At 43.5% G+C, this 27,390-nt stretch overlaps 1 protein-coding gene across 9 annotated transcripts in view; it reads right to left on the bottom strand.

Moving 5' to 3' along the window:
- Positions 1-27,390, bottom strand: part of SORBS1 (sorbin and SH3 domain containing 1) — a 253,422-nt gene that overhangs the window by 157,782 nt on the left and 68,250 nt on the right. For 3 of the 9 annotated variants that reach the window (XM_055254448.2, XM_055254456.2, XM_055254466.2), the window contains exon 2: positions 22,978-23,063. The exons of the other annotated variants lie outside the window; for them this stretch is intronic. The gene's annotated coding sequence lies outside the window, so the exon portion shown is untranslated. The remainder of the gene's footprint in view (positions 1-22,977; positions 23,064-27,390) is intronic. 9 annotated transcript variants of the gene reach the window in all.

Below are 27,390 nucleotides of genomic sequence, written 5' to 3'. Positions count from 1 at the left end.
CGATTCTCCTGCCTCAGCCTCCCGAGTAGCTGGGATTACAGGCATGCACCACCAGGCCCAGCTAATTTTGTATTTTTAGTAGAGACGGGGTTTCTCCATATTGTTCTGGCTGGTCGCGAACTCCCAACCTCAACTGATCCACCCGCCTCGGCCTCCTAAAGTACTGGGATTACAGGCGTGAGCCACTGCGCCCAGCCCTTTACCATCGTCTAACAAAGGTGTTAGGCCAAAGAGACTTCACTGGAACAGCACGGCCCAGATGTAAAAACTGGTAGTTAGCAGCACCCTCAGATCCCATGGTGACCCTTTTCTCCAAACTGCCTGCACTGCCATTTTGTTAAGGCACTCGCGCAAGGAGCACGCTTGCCTTCCACTCTCACTGCCAGGCCTTCCCGAGCAGTGCCCCCTTGTCTGAAAAATTTTCCTTCTCCCTCTTCCCAGCCCCTACAAGCTAAGCTGCCACATCATGTCCTTTACATGGCTCCCACCTCCTCCAGAAAGATTTTCTAGGATGGATGGATCCTAGGAAAGAATGGATGACAGATTTTCAGAGCCCCAACTCACCCAGACATGAAAATTCGTGGTTACGATCTTTCTTTCTTTCCCACATATGGAACCCGCACGCTTTTATTATTAATGTATACATTTGCCTAAGGTGCTATTTTCTCCTGTCTACTGATTGCTCAGTGCAACGCATCTAGCTCCAAATATGAGCTTCTACAAAGCAATGTTTTCAGCCTCATTACATAGAGAAAGACTGAAGGAAGTAAGGGAGTTCAGCCTAAAGAAATGTGAACCAGGAGGTGCAGGCTGGGGGCCTGACAGGGCAGAGTGGAGTTCTGCCTCCTCCATCTCAGGTCCCATCTAAGGGCATTTTGCTTTGCCTCTTTGGGCTTCACTCCTCTTCTGCAAGGAATGAAATAAGACCAGCTTTGGGGCTATGACGATGGTAATGTGATATGTGTAAAATCTTAGGTACACAGAGGAATCAAGTCCTGCGTCATTGCCGATGCTCTTCCCAAGCCCTGCCCACACCCTTTATAAATAGTTCCTTCATTAAAATCGCCTTAAGTTACCTGATTTAAATGTGCCATATGTTTTCTGCCAGGCCTCCAAAACGCTCAGTAAATGACATCTTCCTTTCCTTATCTTCCCCACCTTGCCCCTAATATGACATTTTCTACCTAACAAAAACTCACTTCTTTTAAAAATATAACCCTTTACTCTCTAATGTTTAATTACTTCCATATCATCTCAATGTTGAACTTGCTCTATAAGCCTGGTTTACCCAAACTATAGATTCTGGCACCATGTCTGACTAAATCTGTATTTGAAGTTTCTAAAAGTCTCACTGATTTACAAGGTCATAAAATCTCAAGGCTCAAAGCACCCTTAGATAAGCTAAGCCAACATTTCCCAAAATGTGTTCCACAAAACACTGTGTGTTCTCGGGAAAGTTAGCAGGTATGCAGCAGCAAATGTGTTCCAGGGTCTCGCAAGTTTGCAACGTCCACAGAGACTCTCAGAGACCTTCAATGACATACTTAGGCGTCTGAAAGGTCTTGCCCAAAAGAATCCTATTTAAATTAGGCAAAGCAGCATTTCACCAACTTATTTGGCCACAGAGCCCCTCACCCACCCCAACCCTTAGGGTACCCATTAACATCCTGCATCATAAATGTTCATAAAATACTCCTAGAAGGGGAGAGAAGACAGACAAATTCACTTTCCAGAAGTCAGAGAGTAAATGGTGAAGCTGGCTTCAAACCCAGATCTCTCAGACCCTTAGTCCCCTGCTCTTATCACTACACTAAAAGGTTCTCAAAGTCAGCATACAGCATAGTCACGAGCAGGGCTTGTTAAAGGGAAGACTGCTGAGCTCTGGCCCCAGACTTTCTATCTACTTCAGTGGGTATGAGCGCATTTCTAACTACTTCCCAGGTGATCCTGCTGCTACGAAGCACCTGTCGCGAACCACTGAACTACATCCATCTGTAGGGGTACAGGAGATGGGTAGCACCTTGTCCTAAAGAGTAAAGACCTAGTGGGTGGCTGAGGCATAAACACGTGAAAACGCCTAAATGACAACAGGTTTAAGGAACTACACTTCAACATACAATGCCATATCTAACTGCCAAAAATTCCAGAGTCAAAGAACTACAAAAGATAGACTGTGAGATCTGAGCTAGACCTTAAAGGACAGAAAGGTCTGTATAAGAAAGAGATGAAGAATGGGAAGAGCACTCCAAGTGGAAACAATGGTTCCTATTATCCCAATATTTGTGTCTGTAAAATCATAGCTTTTGGAGCTGGAAGAGACCTGGCCTGTATGTCTTTGGAAAACACTCTGGTTCTTACATTTAAATATGGGTGTGACTGCTATCTCAAAAATTCACAGCAAAACACTTAATGCAAAATAGAGTAGTTCCTCTACAAATAAGTGATTTGGAGGAGCTAGCAAAGGTCTTCCTGCTCCCTTTCCATCTGCAGCTTTACTTCCCCAGGTCACCACCCCCACTGCCTTGTAGTCCATCCCCAACAACCTAAACCAAGGACCACTAAATCTGCAAGTCAATGGTTCATGCTTTCCTTGGAAAGTGGGGAGCAAAGGAGTCAAAGTAGTTCTCATGCAAGTGCCTTTCTAATAGAGCTTTGATGAGATGAAACAGTTTCTTGACATTGCCTGTATGTCCTGCCACATTCCCCAACAGCAAGCAATAGAATCTTGGGAAAGCGGGGGGGGGGGCACGGTGGCTCACACCTGTAATCCCAGCACTTTGGGAGACCAAGGCGGGCAGATCACCTGAATTCAGGAGTTTAAGACCAGCCTGGCCAACATGGCAAAACCCCGCCTCTACTAAAAATACAAAAAATTAGCTGGGCGTGGTGGCAGGTGCCTGTAATCCCAGCTACTCGGGAGGCTGAGGCAGAAGAATTGCTTGAACCCAGGAGGCAGAGGTTGCAGTGAGCCGAGATCACGCCATTGCACTCCAGCCTGGGCGACAAAGCAAGACTCTGTCTTGGAAAAAAAAAAAAAAAATCTGGGGAAAGGATTCTGTGAGTCGGCCATGGCAAAATGCTTCAAAGGAATAATCAAGGTTGAAAATACCATGCTCTATTATCACTTCAGGGGCTACCATATACCACTGTGCACCCAATTCTGATTTTGCAAAGCTGTTGCTAGTTACTGCTGTCAGAGAAATAGTAATGACCTCCCCGGAGTAGGGAGATGATAAGCCTGCCTCTAATTCACTCATGTACAGGCATTCATTCGTTGAACATTTGGTTAACGTTTAAGGTAGGATGCTATTGACAACAATTGAGCTGTAAACTGCCCTCCCAGTAAAGGCAGAAAAAGCACACTGGTAAATCATAGGGCATGAGTCAGGAGGAGAGTGGAGAGGAAGAACACTGAGGTTAGGGTGGTGGAGGGGTCAGGCGCAGTGGCTCACACCTGTAATCCCAGCACTTTGGGAGGCCCAGGTGGGAGGATTGCTTGAGCCTAGGAGCTTGAGACCAGCCTGGGCAACATAGTGAGACCCCATCTCTACGAAAAATAAAAATAAAAATTAGCTGGGCATGGTGGTGCACACCTGTAGTCCAAGCTACTTGGGAGGCTGAGCAGGAAGATCAGAGGCTGCAGTGAGCTCTGATCATATACCACTGCACTCCAGCCTGGGTGACAGAGCAAGATCGTGTCTCAAAAAGAAAGGGCGAAAGAGGGTACTTCCAGGGGACCGTGAGGCAGTGACAGGAGGAAGTGGAAGGCAGGAGAGGGAAGGGAAGAACAGATGGCCCTTGAGCACCTGCCCTGTGCTGCACACTGCTGAGTCCTTCACCTACTCTCTCCTGTTATCCTCATAAAGCTCCATGAGGTGGAACCATTTGTAAATGGGGAACCAAAGCTTTGGAAGCTTAAGTGACTTGCCCATGGTCAGACAGCTAACAAACCCCGATGTGGCAATTTTAGTTCTGGTTTGTCTAAATCCAACTGGTAATCTTTTAAGGTGATGTAAGGCCCTGGAACATCCACCTCCAAAGTCGACTAAAACAAGGTAAGGACACTTTGCAGTCTTTTCCAAAGAGTCAGCTTATAACTTAAAACATGATGAAATAATTCACTAAATATTGAGACATACATACACATGAGCTATATATTTGCCTAAATGTAAATATTTAAGTATTGTAAGGTTCTAAATTAACTATGAATGGAGCGGCAGCCGGGGGAGGGGGGAGTCAGACCATTTGTTTAAAATTATCACCATTGACAGTACATTTTATACCTCTAAAGGGGTTTGAACACATGAGTACAGTGGCCTGAAAAACCATCTTCCTTATTCTCCAGGATGTTACACAAAAGTAGCAAGGAAATGATGAAGGACAGGAGGACAAACGTGACATCTGAATAAATCAAGGAGACCGATATAACCCACAGACCCAACAACTGTGGTATGGCTTCTGAAAGCTACTGAGATGGTTCAGAAACATGCAGAGATAAGAACAGCTTAGGATTCATGTGTTTCCAGATCATATGAAATAACACTAGTAAATACAAACAGGCCTGTCTACACGTCCAGCACAGGTCTATAAGCTTTAGATAGACTAGTGTTTTTAACCGTTACATCCTACCTACAAGATAAATACTATCTTACAAATGAGGACACTGAGACACAGAGAGATAAAGTAACTGGCCAAGACCATATACTTCAATAGTAAATGAAGAGCCGGGTGCGGTGGCTCACACCTATAATCCCAGCACTCTGGGAGGCCAAGGTGGGCGGATCACTTGAGGTCAGAAGTTCAAGACCAGTCTGGCCAATATGGTGAAACCCTATCTCTACTAAACATACAAAAAAATTAGCCGGCCATTGTGGCGTGTGCCTATAATCCCAGCTAATCAGGAGGCTGAGGCAGGAGAATTGCTTGAACCTGGGAGGCGGAGGTTGCAGTGAGCCGAGATTGCACCACTGCACTCCAGCCTGGGTGACAGAAAAAGACTCCATCTCAAAAAAAAAAAAAAAAAAAAAGTAAACGAAGAAACTAGGGTTTAAACTCAGGCCCTTGGGCTCCAGAGCCATGCTTGTAACCACTGAGACAGACCACCTATCCTACAGCAGATGCACAAGATTATTCATTATATAATGATTTTATGGGCACAAGATTAAGACAGCCTAACTACCATTCACAGGCAATTGTTTATGTATTATGGCACATCTACTCAATGGAAAACTAGACAGCTGTTAAAGAGAATGAGGTATCTCAATGTGTGATGTGGAATGATCTCCAAGATTACAGTTAAATAAAAATGGTTCAAAATATTGTAGACCACCGGGCACGGTGGCTTACGCCTGTAATCCCAGCACTTTGGGAGGCCGAGATGGGTGGATCACCTGAGGTCAGGAGTTCAAGACCAGCCTGACCAATATGGTGAAACCCTGTTTCTATTAAATACAAAAATTAGCTGGGCGTGGTGGCAGGCACCTGTAATCCCAGCTACTTGGGAGGCTGAGGCAGGAGAATCGCTTGAACCTGGGAGGTGGAGGTTGCAGTGAGCCAAAATCACACCATTGTACTCTAGCTTGGGCGACAGAGTGAGACTCTGTCTCAAAAAAAAAAAAAAAATTGTAGAAAATATGTGCCATTTGTATGAACTATATATAATATATATACACACACACATACATATTTATAAATATCTAGAAAATCTCCAGAATAGTATAGAATAAAATGGTGCTCAGGATTTCTTCCAAAGAGAGGTACCTAGATCCTAGATATGAGAGAGGTAGAAGATTTACTTTTCACTTAAAACATTTTTAATTTTTACATTTTGCACATGGTCAATTTTGTATATCACCTACTTATTTAAAGCAAATTTAAAAACAAATTAAAACTGTTTTCCAACCTAATGCACAGTTTTGGGGAAGACGGATAGAATAAAAGTAATCTGAACGGTGTCTTATGACAGACATCCTCTATCCATTCCTTAGAGAGAAGTGAATAACTTCCTGCAATTTTTAACCATAGAGATTCTGAAATGCTTAGGAAAAAAAAAAAAAAAAAAAAAAAGCCATTCACTTTCCTCAGCCCAGACATTTGTTTCTTAAAAATGCAGTGGACAGATAGCAGGAAAGAACTCCCTGTATAGATTATAGGAAGAGAGAGTTCAATGTTTGTGCGTTGGGTATATGTGAGAGATCATAAGAAATCCTTAAAAAAAATAAACATGGCACACATGGCACCACCACTGTGTGGTTGAAATAGAAATGGGTATGTCACCTCCATGCCACCAAAGAAACGGAGTCTCTCATGTCCTACAAAGCATGCGAGGCATCTTGCCTTGCCAAATTTAAACAGGGATATTATTTTTAAGCTACTATAATTAGTCTCCATTTGTCTGTGAATCAGCCTTTATGAGGCAATAGCATCTAAGCCCTATCAGATGAAACATGAAGCCACATCATGTCTGTTTATTATTTTGAAAAGAGAGGGTGCCAAGTTTCCTGTAACACCCAATTCAAACACTGAAATGTGGAGGACAGAATGTCCTGTTGTCCACGTTTGAAGATAGGAATATATTTTCATCTAATACATCAGAGTCCCAGGTTCAGCTGGCAACAGGAAGGAACTGAATTCCACAGCTCAAAAATAGGACTTAAGTACTAAAGCACCTTTCTTTGCTCATATAGGATAATATTTATGTTTTAACCCCTCACGTGGCAGCATGTTTTAAAGTGCCCATGTTTGTGAACAAACATGAGAACGTTTTAATCTAAAGATAACTGCCTAGGTGACAAGAGATTGGCAAGTGTTTTAAAGCTATGTTTACACTCCCTGATATATGGTTCTCTAATTAAGTTTCTCAAGAGCAATAAAGAGTTTCTATTGCAAATAGAAAGGTAGGGGGAGGGGAGCATTCCTATTTAAGCCTGAGCTTCCCGCAAATGACATGGCTCCCCTAAGGGGTTCTGAAATCAGGTATTGGAATATAGTAGAATCTTCTGGTCTCCAAAGGAAGTCCAGCCAGAGAGCAGGTAACACTAACTTTAATGCAGTTAGAATCTAGAAGAGGTTTAAACTGGCTGCCTTAGTAAGCCCGAGAGACCTAATGAGAGGGCACAAGCTCAACGCCATCATTCACAAAGAACATCAGTTAGCAGTATGCCAGCAGATCTGGCACATGGTGGTGGGGGCGGTGGTGCAGAAGAGGGAGATACACTAGTCACTTGTCTTCAGATTTATTACAGTAAAGCCTTAATATCTTCATGCCCTCGATAAATGTGTATAGGCACACCTGGATCTTTTATAGCAAGTACCATGGGTTCTAGTTTCAGTTATAACATTTACTAGCCAGGTTACCTTCAGCAAACCACTTTAACCTTTCAGAACTTCATTTTTCCCCCTCAAATACAAAACAAGCAATAACAACAAATAGGGAATGAGGCAGCGAGGAGTAATACTTGCCCTGTATCTAACGTCACAGGATTACTATATGAACCAAAATGAAATAATTAATAATAGTTTCACAGTCTTTAAGGTTTAGCAAACATGTATATAATGCTTTCTTATGGCTGGGATGAGGTGCTTGATAATTCTCACATCTAACAATGCTCTGATAAGGGCACTATTATCATCCTTGTTTTGTAGATAAGAAAACTAAGGCCCAGAGAGGTTCAATAACTTGCTGGAAGTTATGATACTAGGAGGGGGGATTTGAACTTTAGCAGCCTGACTCGAGTTTGTGGTACTATATACCACAATATGCAGCCTGTCATAATTATCATATGAACATTAATATTATATAATAACTAAATTTATGTTTATCTCAATTTCACAAATGAAGAAAATGAGGCTCAGAGAGGTAAGTCACAAGCCAAGATCGTCGAGCAAGCAAATGGCAGAGCCAGGATTTGAAACTGAGTCTATGTGACTGCAGACCCTGAACTCTCAACCACAAAGTTAATAAACTTCAATCCACAAATATTGACTCTGCATCTACCGTGCTCCGGGCTCCGTGTTCTAAAACGCTATTCTTTTTTTAAAAAAAGATTAGGTGGCAGTTGTTCGCCCAGGAGCTAAAAGGTTTTCACATCATCTCCAGGCCAGATCAGCCCCACCCCCACTTTCCAGGGCAAAGTCCCAGCCTCAAACAGCAGGTGCCCAGTGATAGCTGATGCCAATAACGACAATGATGACAGAAATATTTTAAATGTTGGACTCTCGCTTTAAAAGGGAATTAGACTACTCAATTTCCAGGGCAAAAACGTCCTACAGGGCAAAACGCTGTTTCTAAAACAATGTGAACAGGTGTGGCCTATCTCAACAGGTGAAACATTTGAGGAACATTGTTCAGTCCTACCAGCCTTTCAACTCCCGAGATAGGTTTGGCCCAACTCAACCTGGTTCTTCCCGGGCTTTCCTAATAGTCTTTTATCCCAGGGAAACCCCTCAGTTGGTCACCCTAGAGAGCAAGGACTAGGTTTTATACTCTTGACCAATACAAACACACACAGTGGTTCTAGCACAGTGCCTTGCAAATAAAAGGACCTAATGTCTTAGTGGATTCAATGGATGGAACAATATTTTATTATTTTCAAAGTACACTCATTTCCACTTCATAAGTGTTGCCAAGCAGCAGTCCCTGCACTGCTAAAATGATGATGTGAGAATCATTTTAATTAGCACTTTCACTGTTTGTATGCAAATGCACATTCCTAAAGTGGGTTCTTTAGAAAGCTTTCCTAAATCGACATCCCTCACAGTGATTTTTCTCCTTAAATCCTTTTCCATAGACAGTAAAGAGATAAATTCCAATCCAGCCTGAGTCTTAATGATCCTGAATCTTTAATAATGGAATTAAGGTGCTTTTCTCTATAGGAATGGCAAGTCTAAAATGAGGAAATGTGAGGCACTTCCAGGCACCAAGATAGAGCTGCTCCTTTGACTCAGTCGTCCCAAAATAGGATGGGTGACTCCAAGAGAAAGCACACTCCCAACACCGAGCTGCAGAAAAGTGAACAGTTTGGCGGCCTGAGTCCCCCTGGGACAAACCTGAGAGTCTTCAGAGTCATCACAAACTTTCCAACCTCCTCCCCTTTTCCCTTCCCCAAATACTCCCAGCTCAGGGAGCCTGAACTCTCCGCCAGCCCACCCCTAGCCTGTTCCTTCCTTTAGTCTCTGACCTAGGGGCTGGGCAGCCTTGGTCTTGTACCTCAGCTCAGGGAGAGGCCCAGATGGTCCTGGAGAACTCAACCCTGGCAGAGGCATTGGTGGACCCAGCCCAGCCCTGCCCTGGGTGGGAGTCCTGAAGAGCTGGTCTCTTGGGGAGTAGGAGTGGGAATAAGTTCTGGGTGGTCAGCACAGCTGAATCCTGACCTGAGTCACTAACTCAGCCCTGTATGGTTATGCCTGGCAGCCCAGAGGGCCAGTCACAGCTTAAAATTAGAGAGAACACCATGGTGAGAAGCTAAGTTTTTGGAAAGGCAAATGAGGAGTCAGAGGTTATCTGAGCTTGGAGAAAAACTCTGCGGTCCAAAGAGGGTGGGGAAAGTTGGGAGCCAGGAAAGCACCAGAAAATCTTTTAAGGGGCTGCAAAGCACTCCTAACGTTGGAATGCCCTATCTGCATGTCTGGGCCACAGGAAGAAGGAATGCAGTCAAAGCTGAACAAAGGACAGCAGCATTTATGGTCAGAGGAAAGTCCAAAAGGCTAAGGCAGGGGTGTCCAATCTTTTGGCTTTCCTGGGCCATACTGGAAGAAGAAGAATTGTTTTGGGCCACACATAAAATACACTAATGCTAGTGACAGCTGATGAGCTAAAACAAAACAAAACACACACACACACACACACACACACACACACACACACACACACATCCCATAATGTTTTTAAAAAGTTTACAGATTTGTGCTGGGCCACATTCAAAGCTGTCCTGGGCGACATACAGCCTGCAGGCCTTGGGTTGGACAAGCTTGGTCTAAGGTCTGGGAAGAGTTAAAACATAAGAAATCGGAATAACCATCAGGTTTTTTGTTTTGGAGGTTCTTTTTTAAAAATCTATGATCAGACCAAGAAGAAAACAAAGCGTATGATAACAGACCTGCTTGAAGAAGCCCTCGTCATAGTATAAGAGAAGCCACTTTTCCCCGTGTTGTTTCCACCTCCACCAACTATGAGAATGATCTTACTGGAAAGGAAGACTCTGGTAAGAGGTGACTGAGGCAGAAGACAGGTGTGGAGCTAGGAGAGTCGCAGCCCCTTTAAGTGAGAGCTACTCCTTTTCGGGTTTTCAGGCTCAGATGAACCACATCCATAGACAGAAAAGAATCTGAACTGTCACTGATGAATCACTATCAGTAATCCTTCAGAAACCTCTGAGAAGAGGACAGGTGATGAAAATTGAGGAACTAAATAATTAACACTAAGAAGGGTCTAGAAGTATACACTAAGAAGCTTGGAATCAACATCTTGAAGAATTCTAGCCTGGAATATTAAATAGATGAATAGCTATGAAAAGAAAGTGGTGATTCTTTGTTTTGGTGTCACTCCAAGAACTGACACAGGCTCACTGTGAAAAGGTATCAATTAATTTCCCTTTTTAAAAATAGAATTAGACCAATAGCTCAGATGAGTGTAACTTCACAGACAGGATCCCAACACAGTTCTGGGACCCCCACAGAGCCCCTTCTCTCTCATTTATAACCACAGTTCCCTGGCACCACACAGGAAAATTATGCACACCTGGAGGAGAGGAGAGCTTGAGGTTAGGGTGCAAGGAAGGCCACCACTTAGGATATCCCCTAAAAGTCACAGCCAAGCAGTATGATGGCTGACACCTTAGAAATACATGCTTGTTAAGGCCTGCTAGTCCAAGCTGGATCAGTCTCCGGACTGTCATTCTCAAAATTAGCCAGCATAAAGACCACTGCTGGCAGGAGGGGAAGGGGGATGTTAAGAATATTTTAAGTGTGGTGACGCCCTTCTCACTCAGTGACCTGTGACTGCCAAGCCAAGATCCCTGAATGGAAACGCCTGGTTGGAACTCCTTCGTAGCTCATCAGTCAGACAAGCATCTTTGGAGCTATTTTTTCCAAGGAAGGGGACGTCCCTGAAGGAAATGAGTAGATGCCAAGCAGAGAATATAGCAAATCAAAATACTTCCTGACACAGCCAAATCCTTGGCTGATGTACTTCCAGCTCAATGCCTGGAACTCAAGACCAGCCCAGGGAGGATCAGACACAGGCTCCCATGTGGCTAGAAGCGAAGAAGGTCCAAAGTGGCTTCAGAAATCTCTAAGACTGAAGACACTGGGCTTGTTCCAAGCCATAGGATTTCCAAGCTAAAGGGAAGATTGTACATCATCTTCTTACTTTAAAAAAAAAAAAAAAAAAAAAAAAAGGTGAGGGGAATATACAAGTGCTAAGGGAAACAGTATTGCAGAGCTCCTTAAAGTAGTGAAGGATTTAAAGACTGTTCTCCAGAACCCTTTTCCCCAAAGTAGACATTTTTAGCCATGCACTGTTTAGTTAATTAACAGAGGAGACCAAAGGTTCAAACCAATCACCGCCACTCTCAGCACTCAGTCCTGGAACTGACCCTGAGGTACTTCGGACCAGGGTGATGGGGAGAGAGGTCCGATGATCGGCGGCGATCTGGAACCAACCTCACAAGACTGCGTCATCCATGGAGAGGCTGTAAGGGAACTAGCCACACCCCAGCCTCAGTCACACTGCAAATTTAACCCTAAACAGAACATACTAAACATCAGTGTTGCTCGAAAGCTCGGAGACACACTTTGGAGACGGGAGGTGTACAAACAAGCATTTCTAGATGGCCGTCTTGTATGCCATCTTCCAGGAATGGGTCTAGAAACCAGCAGATACACTTTGGTTTTTTTTTTAACTGACACAAAATGGTTTGGAGACGTGCCCTCTCTCTCTCTCTCTCTCTCTCTCAAAGATTCCCTTTTCAATGCTCTGTCAGTTCTTCTGCTTGCCCCAAGAAAGAAACCTCCATCGTGCACTACCAGTCTTTGACACATGCTAAATCGGGGCAATGTGGAGACAGGGGAGGCAGTGATGGCAGCCAGGAGGAGACAGGCTGAAGCAAAAGACACTGAATACTTGAAACCACAAATCCTGAATCTGCAATTCCTCTATTTACTTAGAAACAGTTGCTGATGCTTACCCTGCCCAAAGATAAACTAGGACAAACCGGAAAGGGAAGGACAAGCAGTGAGGTAAGGGCTGTTGTAAACCTGGCACCATGCATGCAGAGGAAAAGCTCCCCACGTGGTCAGGACATAGTTTTCCTCCCGATGAGAAAAGTTAGATAACAATATGAATAGTGATATTAGGCTGTATCCAGGCACTAAGCAGAGGCAGAGGGCTGCTGTCTTCACACACATGAAAGACATTTGGAGACCACTGTGGTGTGGTGGAAAGAGCATGGCATTTGGAGTCAGAGGAGGTGAACTTGAGTCCTGGCTCAGCCTAGGTCAAGCTGTGTGACATCAGGCCAGGCATTCAACCCCTCTGAGTTTCAATTCTCTGTGAACTATGAAACAAATGACTTAGACTAGCTGATCTTGTAGGTGTCTTTCAGCTCTATCATTCTGTTATGCTACTAATGATGCAACAAAAGAATTATGCATCCACTCAGCAAGCATTTCCTGAACACATTCTGCATGCCAGGTCCTCCGCTGGGTACGAGGCACAATCTTGCACCCAAGGAACCTTCCAATCCACATATGTGAGAGACTTATAACTGAGTCTCTACAGTACAAAGGGAGAGACACATGGACAGGATGAAGGGTTCCAGCAGAGGAGAGGGCAGACAGCAATCAGAAACAGTTGCCCAGGAGTGATTCCTGGGCTAACACTTGAGGTAGGAGGTAATTAGGCCAAAGGAAAGAAAAAAAGGAATAGTATGTACACATGGTAGTATGCACTCAGGAATGGCCCAGTAGGGCATGCAAGGTGGGAGGAGTGCTAAGAGATCAAACGCCTTATAAGCCAAACTAAGAAAAGCTACTGCCAAGCACCCCCGGACCCCTGTACCTCCCCTGCTGTTCACCTCAACAACTCCCTATATGGCCACATCAGGGTCGGAAACAGCTCCTCCAAGTCCCCTTATGTCGACAGCCAAGCAACCATCCCACCCCTGCCCCCAGCCCTCTCCTTTTGTCCCTGAGTCTCATCTAGTTCCACCTGCCGCCCTGAACATCCAGGCCACACCTGCTGACACAGAAGCTTCCACTCAGTCACCCAGCAGGCCTTGCTTTCAGCTCTTGCTCAGCCCCCAATGCCCAACCCATGTCAGCTGTTCCAAATAGTTTCCATCTTCCTCAAAGCCACAGTCACATCCCTCCGACCCACCCCACTCTCATGCTTAGTCGATGATTCCTACCTCCTCTGTTCCTGGGAATAACTGTCCAGCACAACTCCCATAGCAACCCTCCTGCCCACCTGTCCTAAGTTCCTTCCTACATGGTGCAGACAAAACCACAGGTATCTCTGCTTACAAGCACAACAGAAAGCAAAGAGAAAAACTCTATGAAGAAATAGAGATTGCATTCATCAATCAATGCAGGCTGTTGCCCATGCATGTGACTGGGCTCTGAAACAAGCACACTTAGGTGGGATAAGGTCTATGAATGTACTCCGCATGCCAAAAGGCCCTGTGTAAATATTAGAGCTACTCCATATGTGTTGGTTGAATAAATGAATAAACAAATCAATGAATTTGAGGCAATCTAAAGAGCTGCAAAATACACAGTATTATCAGGCTTAGGAACCAGGAATGCAGTCTAGAACTCGGCCAAGAAGATCCTTTCTAAAACCAGAGTTTTCAAAACTCTGGTCCCTCCTTTGCTCCTACACACAGCCCACTTAATGCCAACCTGAGCAGTGCTGAATCATTTTAATGATGTATTTTGGCTATTTTGGAAATAACTTCCTAAAACAATATATTTAGTATAAAATACAAGCACAACAGGTTTAGTATATTGCACATATAGTACACTATACTTTGTGGGTGTGTATATACATTAGTACCATGCTCTAAGTGCCATTATAAGCTCTTAGCCAATGACTGCTAACACAGGCCCACAGCAAAACACCCCCTGCAGCCTCCATTACACCATCCTGTGATGAGCATGTTCTACAAAATGTTTTGTTTCCTCCGCTAAAGCCTCTGTGCCATTTATTTTTTGTCCTGGTCACAATTTTGACTCATCACAGCCAAGAGATGGTGCTCAACTGGCTTTGGACCCACCACAAAAAAAAAAAATCAAGAAACAATATAACCTAGGATTGTAAAATCCAAGTATTAGGGTAGTCCAAGTCTCATGAGCAACTGGTGAACACAGGTAGGCTTACAGACCTCAGAGATCTAGCCATCAGAAATATTCTGCAGGATGATAAGAAGATGAAAACTCTCTGCCTGGGGTTTACTCTGTACCATCTACTAAACAGAGCTACAGAATTTCCTCTCAGTGCGGCAAGTTCAGGATGATACCATGAGCTGGTGAGTACATAACTCACTATATTTAGTTCTTCTTTCATGTTTATTACAGGCAGCCATGAGAAATAAACGATGATATTAGGAACCCATCTCTACTGGGACTCTGCTCTTTGAACCCCACGGAAGTTGTTACGTGGCCAGTACTCCAGGTTTCCCCAGCACTGAGTGTGTGCAGCATGTGACAGAATAGTGGAATTCTAGAATGTCAGAGCTTGAGGAAGGTCCAGACATGATCTCATTTATCTCAGAAACAACTAAAGCTCAGAGACAGCAGGTTGCTGTAGAGTTGGTGGCAAGTCACGTATACCAACAGTCTGATGAACTCTCACCCCAAAACCAAGAAGCCAAAAATGAAAAAGGTTGAAATTCAGTCTCCATCTGGGCTAGCATTTAGTCTTCAGCAGCCTACAAGAATGATTTCAGAAAGGAAACGACGACATGAGAAGAAACAGAAACTGTGGATCCTGATGGCTCATAAAATAGGAATGACTCGGATTAAGTTTAATGATTCAAGTTTTAGGTTGGTTTGGCTTTTTTGTTGGTGGTGGTGGTGTGAAATTACTTTTCTAGAATCTACAGATGCTTTAGAAGGTACCAGACCCAAAAACTAATTCTTTGTTTCATTAAAACACTGGTGACTTCTGTTGTCCAGTTTTATATTTTTGTCTGTTAAAAGGAAAAAAAGCTAAGAAACATTCAACTCCTTTGAGTTCAGTAGTTCACTTCTATTTGAAAAATAAAATGAAAATATTTAAGAGCAAATGTAATTAGTAAATTTGTATAAATGTTCCCAACATGGTATTTTTATGAGTAAATCACATTATACAAAGGACATTATATGTTTCAAAACTAATAAAATGACTTGATATTTGTAAAGAATACTTTTAAAAAATTACATTATTGCTTTCTTTCCTTCCCCTTAGTTAAAAACACACAAATTTCTTTCTTTCTTTTTTTTTTTTTAGACGTAGTTTTGCTCTTGCTGCCCGGGCTGGAGTGCAATGCAATGGCGCCATCTCGGCTCACTGCAACCTTTGCCTCCCAGGTTCAAGCAATTCTCCTGCCTCAGCCTCCCAAATAGCTGGGATTATGGGTGCCCACCACCATGCCTGGCTAATTTTTTTGTATTTTTAGTAGAGACGGGATTTCACTATGTTGGCGAGGCTGGTCTTGAACTCCTGATCTCAGGTGATCCGCCCACCTCGGTCTCCCAAAGTGCTGGGATTACAGGCATGAGCTACCAGGCCCAGCCATAAAACACACAAATTTCTCTGAAGAAAAAAATATTTGTTCTACCCTACTGTCCCAACATTTTTTCCCCTGTCATTTAAATTTTAGTTTCCTTATTTAAAAAGAGAGGTATCAGGCTGGGCATGGGGGCTCATACCTGTAATCCCAGCACCTTGGGAAGCTGAGGTGGGCAGATAGCTTGAGGTTGAGACCAGTTTGAAACCAGCCTGGCCAACATGACAAAACCCCATCTCTACTAAAAATACAAAAATTAGCTGGGCATGGTGGCACACACCTGTGGTCCCAGCTACTGGGGAGGTTGAAGCATGAGAATCACTTGAACCTGGGAGGTGGAGGTTGCAGTGAGCCGAGATCACACCACTGCACTCCAGCCTGGGCAACAGAGTGAGACTCCATTTCAAAAAAAAAAAAAGGTTGTTTTGTTGAACCTAAAGATCTCTTGATTTTTTAGGATAAGATTTTAAACGAATAGTAAGTCAGGAGTGACAAAACCAAAGCCTGAGAGGATCAAACAGGTAGCAAACAGGTGATGTGAGGACCACAGCAAATTGGACTCCCTCCTGAGGGGGCAACCTCTGTTCCATTCCAGCCCAATGTCCCATGCAAGAATAGAGCCCAGTACTGCCAGATATTCTAGTTTTTCATGAGTAGCTAGAAATCAAATTATGTAAGATTTTCTGATTTTTAAAACTCTGGCCACTACTTTAAAAACTTTTAAAACACTGGTGTTTTGTGGCCAGCTAGCTTGCAACCCGGCCACAGAAGACAAAATGCTATAAATATGATTAATTCAGGGAACAAATAAATACAATGTCTAGAAACATGAAATCTGCTGGAAAATGAAATTAGCTGTTAGAAAACAAAAAGGGGCTGGGTGTGGTGGCTCACACCTGTAATCTCAGCACTTTGGGAGGCAGAGGTGGGTGCACAGCTTGAGCCTAGGAGTTCAAGACCAGCCTAGCCAACATGGTGAAATCCTGTCTCTACAAAAAATACAAAAATTAGCTGGGCATGGTGGCACACACCTGCAGTCCCTGTTACTAACGGGGCTGAGTGGGAAAATCGTTTGAGCCTGGGAGGTCGAGGCTGCAGTGAACCATAATCGCACCACTGCACTCCAGCCAGGACAACAGTGCGAGACCCTGTCTCCAATAGAAAGAAAACAAAAAGTGTAAAGGTGCTTCTGCTTCCTTTTTTAATTAAAAGGATTAGCAACTCATATAAGACACTATTTCCAACTTTTGAGTCCATGTTGGGACAATTCTGGAAGTTGTAAATTTTATTGAAGTTAGGCCGCCTTGAACATAGCTATCTTCCCCAATCTTTCACCTAGATCTAATCAGAAAAGCCATCTTTTACAGCAGGCACCTACTTGCCACACAGAGCTATCCAGAAGCAGACACACTGAGCATGGGCTGTGTGACTAAGCATGGTAACTGGGCAGGGGAATGTCATCTCCTAAAAATGTGGAAGTGTTATATATGGAAATTGTGTATGTGCATATGTACCTTAAAGGGGTTCCTGACCCTTTACTCAAAAAGCCTAAAAACCAATATCTTACTGATTATAATAGTGAATGCTGAATTATCCAAAGTTCAACAAGCACAAATAATACAATCATTTTTTTCAAGCATACCTCTGCAGGAACCATTTTTTATTTAATCACTGCCGTAATCAGTAGACTAGAGAAATTCTCTCTGAGTGAGAAAAACATGGAGTGAGTCATCTCTATGTTGATAAGGAGACAGCAGGATGAGGGCACTGCTGTGAAGTAGGCATCAGATGGTGCCTTGTCTAAATTAGTCAGTGGAACAATCAGAATGATTTCTTCCCATGACGAGCAGTAATCACCGGAGATGATGCTGATCTCCTTGCTTTAGTGACGACCCCAACACAATTTAATGTTTACTTCTCCAAACCAGGGCGAAAAAAAAAAAAAAAGGAAAGACAGAAAATGTATTCCACTCTCTATTTGTACTCACTAGATGGAAAAAGAGAAAGTATCTTGTTTTTACATGTGGCTGGCAAATGTGCTACAACTTCCTGTTTGTTTAAAAAGTACAAATGCAAGTGTGTAAATCTCTTGGAGAAACACCAACACCTAAGAGATGTCGCTGTTGCGTGAAATGGATATCATGTCATTGTGGGTCACAATAACTTTGGCCAGAAAGTGGCCTTGTGAACCTCTGGTGATATAAAGCAATATGGCAGCCCAGGGAGATATTTCTAGACAATGACCCCTGAGAAGCTGCCCCCAACAGCACACACTCCAAACAACAGTGTGGTGACTAGCATCATTGGTTCTGGACACTGAATTAGAATTCAGTGCCCTCTCTTTCAGAGAGGTGGCAACTTATACAAATTCTATTTTGAGCATTTTCCTAAGGTAGCTGGAATTCCTAAGATAAAGAAAATGGGTTTGGATTGCTTTTTAATTTGTCTGAACTCCGCAGTTAGAAACTATCAATCACAAAGGATTCCAAATCCTGTTCTGTTCCACAATGCAAGAAGATCTTGCTCTAAAGGGCAGCAGTGAGACATTCAGTTGAAATGGCTATAATCTGTGGCTCAACTCATGGCAACCACCTCATTTCAAATCCATATTTGTCTAAAGCTGCTGAAAAAAGAAAATATTGAGCACAAACAGCTTTAAATCCTTTTTAGAAATAAGGGAAAGGATGGAAGAAAGAAATTGATCTGACATATCCCCATACATGCAAAATGTGAAACTCAAGTCAAAGTACTCTAGTCCCAAGTTGTTAATGAATGTGAAGCCTCAGACCAATTAAAGGCACTGTGAACAGGCAATGCCCTCAATCAAAAGACACATTGAGCAAGAGGAGTTATAAAACCAACTGGTGAGGAAACTTGCAGTGTTTCTAGATCATTTATAAAGAATAAAAGGGATACTATTATTATCCTTTTTAAAGATAATACATAAACATAACACACAGAAAAATTTTAAGTAGCTACCCATCTCAGGCCTCTCCTCCTGAGATGGTCTACAAATACACAAGCACTGAAGACTATTCTACAGCCTCAGCGGTTTTGTGTGTGTGTGTGTGTGTGTGTGTGTGTGTGTGTGTGTGTGTGTTTAACTTAAGAAGGATACCACCAGTTTTTTAATGTCCCACCGCTCTAAGTCTCCAGGGTCATGGGAAGATCTCATACCCTTTTAATTCCTGAAATCACTTACTGAAGGAGGAATCAGAAGGAAAAATCCTCCCCCTATGATTGCCAGTAAGTTTCATTCTTTTTAATTTTATTTAAGTTCCACTCTGTGAGAAAAGACAACAAATGAAAACCAGGGTTGATGCCATTCGTTATAAATACCATTCCACTGAAACCCTCATTTGCCATAAACCGTTGGTCACAGACAGAACACTACACAATCAATGTTCATTTTCTAGAGATTACATGTTCCGGAAGTACCACTCAGAGTGTTTTCACTCAAGCTGGGGAGTCTTGAAATACATGTAGAAGTAAGTCAGCACTGCCCATGCCCACGGGAGGGACAGACCCCATTCTAGAATGCTGCTGATCACCCTGCCCTCTCTCATCATCATTTCCACAAAAGGCCTGAGAAGACCACATGGGGTTGGGGTTGGGGTTGAGGGAAGGAGTGAAAATGTTTTCAAAGAAAGAAATCGTGAGGATATTCAAAAGCTTTGAGGGCAGGGGGATTGGGGGGTTCCTAAACTGAAAGGCTCACAAAGGCAGTCAGAGGGAGGAGGAGTCAAATAGGCTTTGGAGCCAGTGATGGTGGGAAGAGGCAAAAATGTCTATGGCAGCTGGAGACTACAAGACTAAAGGAACTCACTAGGAGCCTCAAAATGGGAAAACTAAGGCGCCCAACGAGAAGATGGAAGAAGCTCAATGGGACAATTTGTCTGGGAAACAGACAAAGCAAATATGGGGCAGCTGCATTTTATGTCAGAAGCCCACAAATAGATGAAGATGTGCATGAGTCAGAACTGATTTTCTCGTATCAGTCAACGGCAGTTGAAGGGTACAGGTGGAATGCATACATCTACCACAACCATCACAGTATATTTGTTTTCTTGTAGCATTTATCTTTGATATTTTGAAGACAATCATAAATATCTTCTAACTTCTAGCCCTGTAAATTACGGTGCCTGTTTGGTCTTCTTCAGAAAATTTTATCATATCTAACTTTTCATTGCAAAATTACTGATTTTCAGGTATGTTTTCACTTAGTGAACCCTCAATGAACTTTTGGATGATATAACTATTGAATGAGAAAAATACCTGAAATGTAATAACAGTAAATTAAATTTAGTCATTGAAATGGCTTGTAGAAGTTCCAGTGCCTAAGAGCAATGTAGCTTACAGGCTATTGGCAAAGGCTGCTGGCTGTTCCCGCTTGCTAATAATTCACTCAGCTGACCAGATTTATAATTATGCAATCTTGAAACTAGTTTTCTTGATTTGGGGAAGTCACAGCACTTCAAATTTTTACATAAGGTGAGGCTTTATGACTACTTTTATATCATATTATCTCATTTGTATAATTCATATTTGCATAAAATGAAAACCATATTCATTAGCATGTCTTCATTTACTTCTTAGTAGGGACTTTATATGGAAAATCTACCCTTTGCCTTCGCCTTCCCTCTTTCCTTTGTCAAAAATCCTACGCGTCTCTTCCTTTCTCTCCCTAGATGATCTCATTCAGTTTCATGGCTTTAAATATCATCTATATGCCGATGACTCTGAGAGATACCATTTCCAGCCCCAGCCAACTCTACATCTTTATGGGAATATCGAATGGGCATCTCAAACCTAAGATGGCCCAACAGAACCCTTAGGGTCCCTCTCTGCTCCTTATCTCAGTGAATGGCAACGTCATTCGCCTAGCCAAAAACACTGGACTAATCCTCGACTCTTGTTTTTACTCACACCCCACATGCAACCTAGAAGGCTCTACTTTCAAAATGTATCCTGAGCCTGACCACTTCTTCCTATCATTCAATCATCACTACCCTAATCCAAGCCACACCCTAATCTCTTGCCTGGACCACTGGAAGGACCTCCAATAGGTTATACAGATTCTACTCTTGCCCCTAGAATCTATTCTGCACTCAGGATCCAGAGGAAAAATGTTAAAGCACAAAGAAGATCACATGGACTATGGAATCCAATCACTCTCAGGGTAAAAATCAAACTCCTTACCATGGCCTACAGGGTCTGGCTCCCACCTACTGCTCTTATTTCACATCACTCTCCCTCCCTATAAACACCCCCACGCCCAAGTCCAGCCAAACTGTTCCTCTACCAAGCCAAGCTTATCCTACGTCAAAGACCTTTCTTTTCACTTGCTATTCCCTCTGCCTGAACACTCCTCCTTCCCTGGTTCCTTTACTCCACTCAGGTCTCTGCACAAAACCAATCTCCTTATTTTTCTCTCTCACATACATAGAAGCCTTTTTAGACCATTCCTTCAAAAAGAGCCCCGCCAGCCCCTCACCTTGCTTTACTGTTTTCATACCACTCATTACCACCTGAAATTATATTGTCTATTTAGTTATTTGTTTGCTTCCTTCATAAGTATTGCCCACAATACTTAGTGAACACCCATCAGGTGTGAGGTGCTCTTCTAAGAGCTGAGGATACAACAGTGAACAAGACAAGACAAGCAAAAACCCCGGCCCTCATGGAGCTCACATTCTTATGTATCATTCCCACTCAAATCTAAGGTCCAGGGAGGCATAGGCACAGTCTGTCTTATGACCACTGAATCCCCAGAACAGTGCCTTGGCACAGAGCAGGCATTAATACATGTTTGTTGAATGCATAAGTGTCCTGCTACCTGATGCCATCTGCTTCCCTGAGGACTTCCACTACAGAGCTCTTCCTGCCTACCAGATGGGATTCAGGTTCTGGGACTCAGAATGTCACTGTGTCCCCTTGGACAGGGCAGTCTGGACAGCCAGCCTCCTGTGGCTGATCTGGTTCCCTAATCCTGGGCCTGCTTACCTAACTGACCGCCCTTCCTTCCTGTTCCAACCCCCAGCATCCTGCAAACTCACCAGTGGCCATCCCACTGGGATCTGTCTCAGTGGGTCACGAGAGCACCTGATCCACATCATAGGAGCTGACCAGGTAGCGTTAAACAGGCCAGCTTTTCTCTACAAAGAGTAGCTGAAATAAAGATGCATGGGTTGTTCAGCGTCCCTGGCCCATGGTGGTCCTTTCCCTCGATATCTCACCTAAGACCTCCAACATCAACTAGCTGTCATACCTGGAGACACTCTCACCTCAGCACTGGAACACACTGTTATTAAGGACATATTTTTGCCTCTTTCAACTGTCATAGAGGCAAGACGTGTACCTGCTGTGATGAGTAATTGAGTTTCTTTCAAAAAACGAAGAACATTTATTAACTGTGAAATTCTCTGATCTCAAAAAAAAAATGAAGGTAATTGTGAAATGTCGTTAATTCACCTTTCAAGAAAATGGTAGCTATACTGGTAGGAAGGGAAAAAAAAAAAAGAGAGAGAATAGAAATCTCTTGAAGAACCACTCTGGAAGTCTCAGAAAATAAGTATTTAAAACCCATTGTTTCCAACATATCAGTTTCACACTTTAATGTATCTGTTGGCTCAGAAGTGCCCTGCTTGAATACCCCTATGAGACTGGCAGATGAAGGTGTCTATGAACATCAGGAAAGTCAAGGCAGGAAGCCCCAAACTGGTGGTCAGTTGAATTGGGCTATGGCAGCTACACTGTAACACTTATATCTGGAACTCCAACTTGAAAAAGTGTGTTAATAAAGTTAATAAATGTAGCAGGTAGGGGGAGAATTGCCTTGCTCTACATCTCAGAGCCGAACAGTATTACCTTCTATTTGCCCAGGACTTTATTCTCCCTGGGCAAATATAAGCATTCGTGCATACATTACTTCTTGCATAGATTATCTCTTTTAGTCTGCAAAGCAAACATATCCTGTAAACAGCAGGATATGTTTCTCTGTCTGGGGCCTGGGAGGTCAAAGAATTCACCTACAATCCCACAGTCAAAATGGCAGAACCAAGTAAGTACCAAAACCCAGATATGCCTAGGCCCAGCCCAGTATCCTTCCTTCTATAATAGAAAGGACAGCATAGTTTTCTGCAAATCACATTCTACGGTTAACAAAGTATTTCCCTTCACTGAGAAGAAGGAAAAAAACACATATATTCACCAGTGGTTTAAGGTGGTGGGAAGATGCATTGGTCCAGGAGCTCTGGGCAGAAAGGTTTCACGAACTCTTCCAAAGGATGCCAACTCCTGCAATGACAAATGTACAAAACACCTGCTGTGAATCACAGGCACCCTGTGGCCTCTCCCCAACGGGACTCATTTAAACACCATTTGCCAGGCAATTTAGGCTTAAACCCCTATCTCTTTTAGCCCGATTTCCTTCCCCACTCTCACTTCCCAAGGATCTTTAATTCAGCAGCTGAAATGGTCCCCATTAGAATCACAGGATCTTGGGCAGAGGGCAGCTTTAGAGATCATCTTTAGTGGAGATCACAAACTGAAAGCACAAGGGGTGACATCCAGCCTGTGGAAGTGTTACATTTCATCTATGGATATGTTTAGAAAATCTGAGCCAAATGTAAAAATCAGAGCTATCACACAAAAACCCAGATTTCTGGCTTCTCTTAAAGTAAAAAAAAAAAAAATCAGACCTGTCAACATGGCCCATATTTATGTCTGAAAATGATCAGGTGGTGCTAAGCATTAAAAGCAATCACCCTTCATAGGCAGGCGTGGCTGCTCCAATATACCACAGTCCCCACCACTCCCTATTGTCTCCTCAACACAGAGAAGAACTGGGGTTGTCATTAGTCATTGCCCTTGCATTGTTGTTTTTCTTGTGGTACAGAAATATTTTCTTCTACTTATAATTCTAACAAAAGTGGGAAAACAAAAGGGGCCGAGTTCCAAGAAAAAAAAAAATGGTAGAGCACATATAGTAACTCAAGTTGGTAGCCTCACTCCTGTAGACATTTGCAACCCCCAAACAAGTACAACACTCCCACTTTACATGAATTAAATGTAAGCAGGAAACTGACTTGCCCACTCTCCCATAGTTAGATGCAGAGGTAAATCTAGGTCTCTCGATTGCCTAATCCAGGACTCTTTCACTATGCTGGACTACACACTAGTCTTACATTATTAAGCAAAAAAATTAATACAATAAACAAGTACACACACACAATTAACTAATTAAAAATAATTATCAAAAATAATACTTTCAGAGAAGTATTAAAGTCAAGGAAATACAGTTAAAGCACCCCACTTTCCACTAAAATGCTTGCCATACATCAAAAGTGCTCAGTGTCCTAAATGGTCTGGAATACTTTTTATGCTAGAAAAATCTCCCTTAACATGCATCTTCAATACAAGACTGTAAATAAGTTTATGTACAAGGTAACAGCACTGTAATAAGAAAGCAGTGTTCAACAATAAGATCTTGATAGTACTTATTTATATCACTCCCACAAAGAATTTACTGATTCATTCACTTAACAAATATTTATTGAGCCCTATTACACTCCAGGAAGCATGCAAAGTGATGGAGATACAAAAGTGAACAAGATCCTCAGGTTGATCTGAATAAAAGACAGATCCAGACACTCAAAATGAATTATAAAATAATGGGTAATTGTAGTGATCTGCCGTCAAATGCTCTACCCCTGAGCACTCTACGGTAAGTGCAGTGATCTGAGTATGCACCTGTGTTATGGGAGCACTTAGCAGGGGCACCTGATGCAGTGGAGGTGAAAAGATACTTCTCAGCAGGGACACAGGCCTCAGGAAATCCTAAAGGTTGGATGGGAGCGGACCAGGCACAGGGAGAAATGGAGGACAATGGAGGCAAAAGCAAGGAGGTGAGAACAGCCCCTACAATTTGGTCTTGTCCAGATCTCCTATTAGCCCTGGGTCTTAAAAGCCCCTGCCTGATGCCACGTGACCCAACATCTGCTGGGACTTGATCCACAACCCTACATATGCACTTACAGAAATTTATCTTGACAAGTGCCCATATCAAAAATGTCACTGATTCAGCCCTGCTCCCTGGCAATGCCTACCTATGACTCCCTAGAGTCTGCTGTCCCAGAGTCTGCAGGGCCTAAGAAACACGGTGGTAGAAATACTAAGCCTTCAGGCGCAGTGGTTCACACCTGTAATCCCAGCACTTTGGGAGGCCGAGGCGGGTGGATCTTGAGTTCAGGAGTTTGAGACCAGCCTGACCAACATGGTGAAACCCCATCTCTACTACAAATAAAAAAATAGCTAAGCATGGTGGCACACACCTGTAATCCCAGCTACTCAGGAGGCTGAGGCAGGACAATCACTTGAACCCGGGAAGCAAAGGTTGCAGTGAGCCAAGATCACGCCACTGCACTCCAGCCTGGGCGACAGAGTGAGACTCCGTCTCAAAAAAAAAAAAAAAGAAAAAAGAAATAAAGAAGTACTAAGCCTTTCATGATGGACAAAAGACAGTAAATAAAGATGTTTTTCTCATACCAGTCACAAGGCTGCTCTGTCTATCTCCACCCCAGGGCCTGGATTTCCGCAGCAAGAAGCTACTATGCATTTGAGCCTCAAGCAGGAAGCTTTGTGAAAAAATGTTCCAGAATATCTGCCCATCAAAATCCCCACATGATTTTCTCCTTTTCTTCATAGATGAGAAAGAAGTGAGTTGCCAGCCCTGATCTATGCTGAGGCAAAGCCGGGGAAAAGCACTCCAAAACACAGGCTTGAAAGCGGCACACAGAGGAGTAAAGACCAAACGCGTGGTCAAGGGTAGGGTTCCAGTTCAAGGAAGAATCGTAAGAGCTTCCCTGGATCAGTAACTAGTGGGCAGGTTCCCGAGTATGGCTGAAAATTAGAAACACCTGCAGAACTACAGCAACAAAATAACCCCCTATGTACCAGAGCCATTAAATCAGAATCTATGGTTTGGAGGTCCAAGCACTGTCCAGAACCTCCTCACAGGTGATTGTGATGTCCAATATGAAAAGAGTGTATTTCACCCAGAGGTCTCAGAAGCTCCAAAACCTCTTCAAGGACATGAATTCAGCATCCTCCAGGAAAGAACCAAGGATCCAGATCTTTAGGGGAGTAGCACATCCCTGGTATGTTTACCCACTCTCTGCTGCATCACACTATGACAACCATCACAACTTCTTTTAAATAAATGTAAAAAAAAAAATAACAAAAGGAATGCCAGCAGCCAGAATAGCAAATGGGTAAGTGAAGTGGCCTTCCTCTTTGCCCCCATCCCTTTTATACCATGACCCAATGTCAGTGCCTCTTGGTAAATGATTGGGAGTGTCCAATCTCAGCAGCAGATCTGAGCCTTCATACACCTGTGTGGTTTCACTGCTCTGGCAGAACAAAGGATGTGGGAGCATCCAGTCATTCAGGTGGCCTTCGAGGAATAGCTCCAAGGCACAGAGCACTCTGATCAGGTCCTTCCTGCCCACCAAAGCACAGGACTCTACCAATCAATGCAGCACCTGCAAACCTGCCAAGCCTGGCTGAGCACTTCTCTTTCCAGATTTCCACTTTGTGGTCATATAACAACCTGAGCAATCTCAAGCTAAGACTGGCAAAGTAAATGTCGTGTACCGCAAAGATGACAGATGGATTGGAGTAAACTGGCTCCCTGAACGTACCAGCCTGCAGCAATCTCTTCCCCCAACATTACAAGGTGCCACTAGGTGACCTTCAGGCAGGCAGCACCAGAGAAACCCACAGCTGACCAAGGTCAGCCTTTCTGATTGCAAGGCCCAGCAGCAATCCACACTATCCTTCCAAGGAACAGGGAGACAGGCAGGTGTCCCCATCAACCTAAGGATCCTCCATGTGAGCCATAATGCAAACTTGGAAGAGCATGGTGGAGGAGGAAGTTTAGGAAAAGCTCAAGATCATAATTTGCCCCCTCTTGGTGGTCCTCAATTTTTATTTTTATTCATTTATTTGTTTATTTTTTTGAGAAGGAGTCTTGCTCTGTCACCCAGGCTGGAGTGCAGTGGCGTGATCTCGGCTCACTGCAAGCTCCACCTCCCAGGTTCACGCCATTCTCCTGCCTCAGCCTCCTGAGTAGCTGGGACTACAGGCGCCTGCCGCCACGCCCTGCTAATTTTTTGTATTTTTAGTAGAGACAGGGTTTCACCATGTTAGCCAGGATGGTCTCAATCTACTGACCTCGTTATCCGCCTGCCTCGGCCCCCACAAGTGCTGGGATTACAGGAGTGAGCCACTGCGCCTGGTGGTGGTCCTCAATTTTTAAAAGATTCACTAATTTTCCCTGCAGTACTGTTATATTCTGGCCTAAAACAAGACATTTCTCTGTCCCAATCCCCCAAAAGACTTCACAAGAGTTGTCCCAGGCCCTGCCAAAGACCTCAAACCATCATCTCCCTTATTCATCCCCCATCCCAAGAATACAGATCAATACCAACCATTGTGAAAATCACCTCTGCCACCCTCATTCCTACCAAACATCAATCCAGACCACCCGACCCACTCTGGACCACTCTGGCCTCTCCTGTTACAAGTTCTCAAAGCCCCATGTATCTCTCCTTCCTAGCATGAA

The sequence above is a fragment of the Symphalangus syndactylus genome, chromosome 2, assembly GCF_028878055.3.
Source record: "Symphalangus syndactylus isolate Jambi chromosome 2, NHGRI_mSymSyn1-v2.1_pri, whole genome shotgun sequence".
In the NCBI taxonomy this organism is placed as follows: domain Eukaryota; kingdom Metazoa; phylum Chordata; class Mammalia; order Primates; family Hylobatidae; genus Symphalangus; species Symphalangus syndactylus.
The sequence above is the reverse complement of the archived record's forward strand: the minus strand, read 5'-3'. Positions and strand labels throughout refer to the sequence as shown.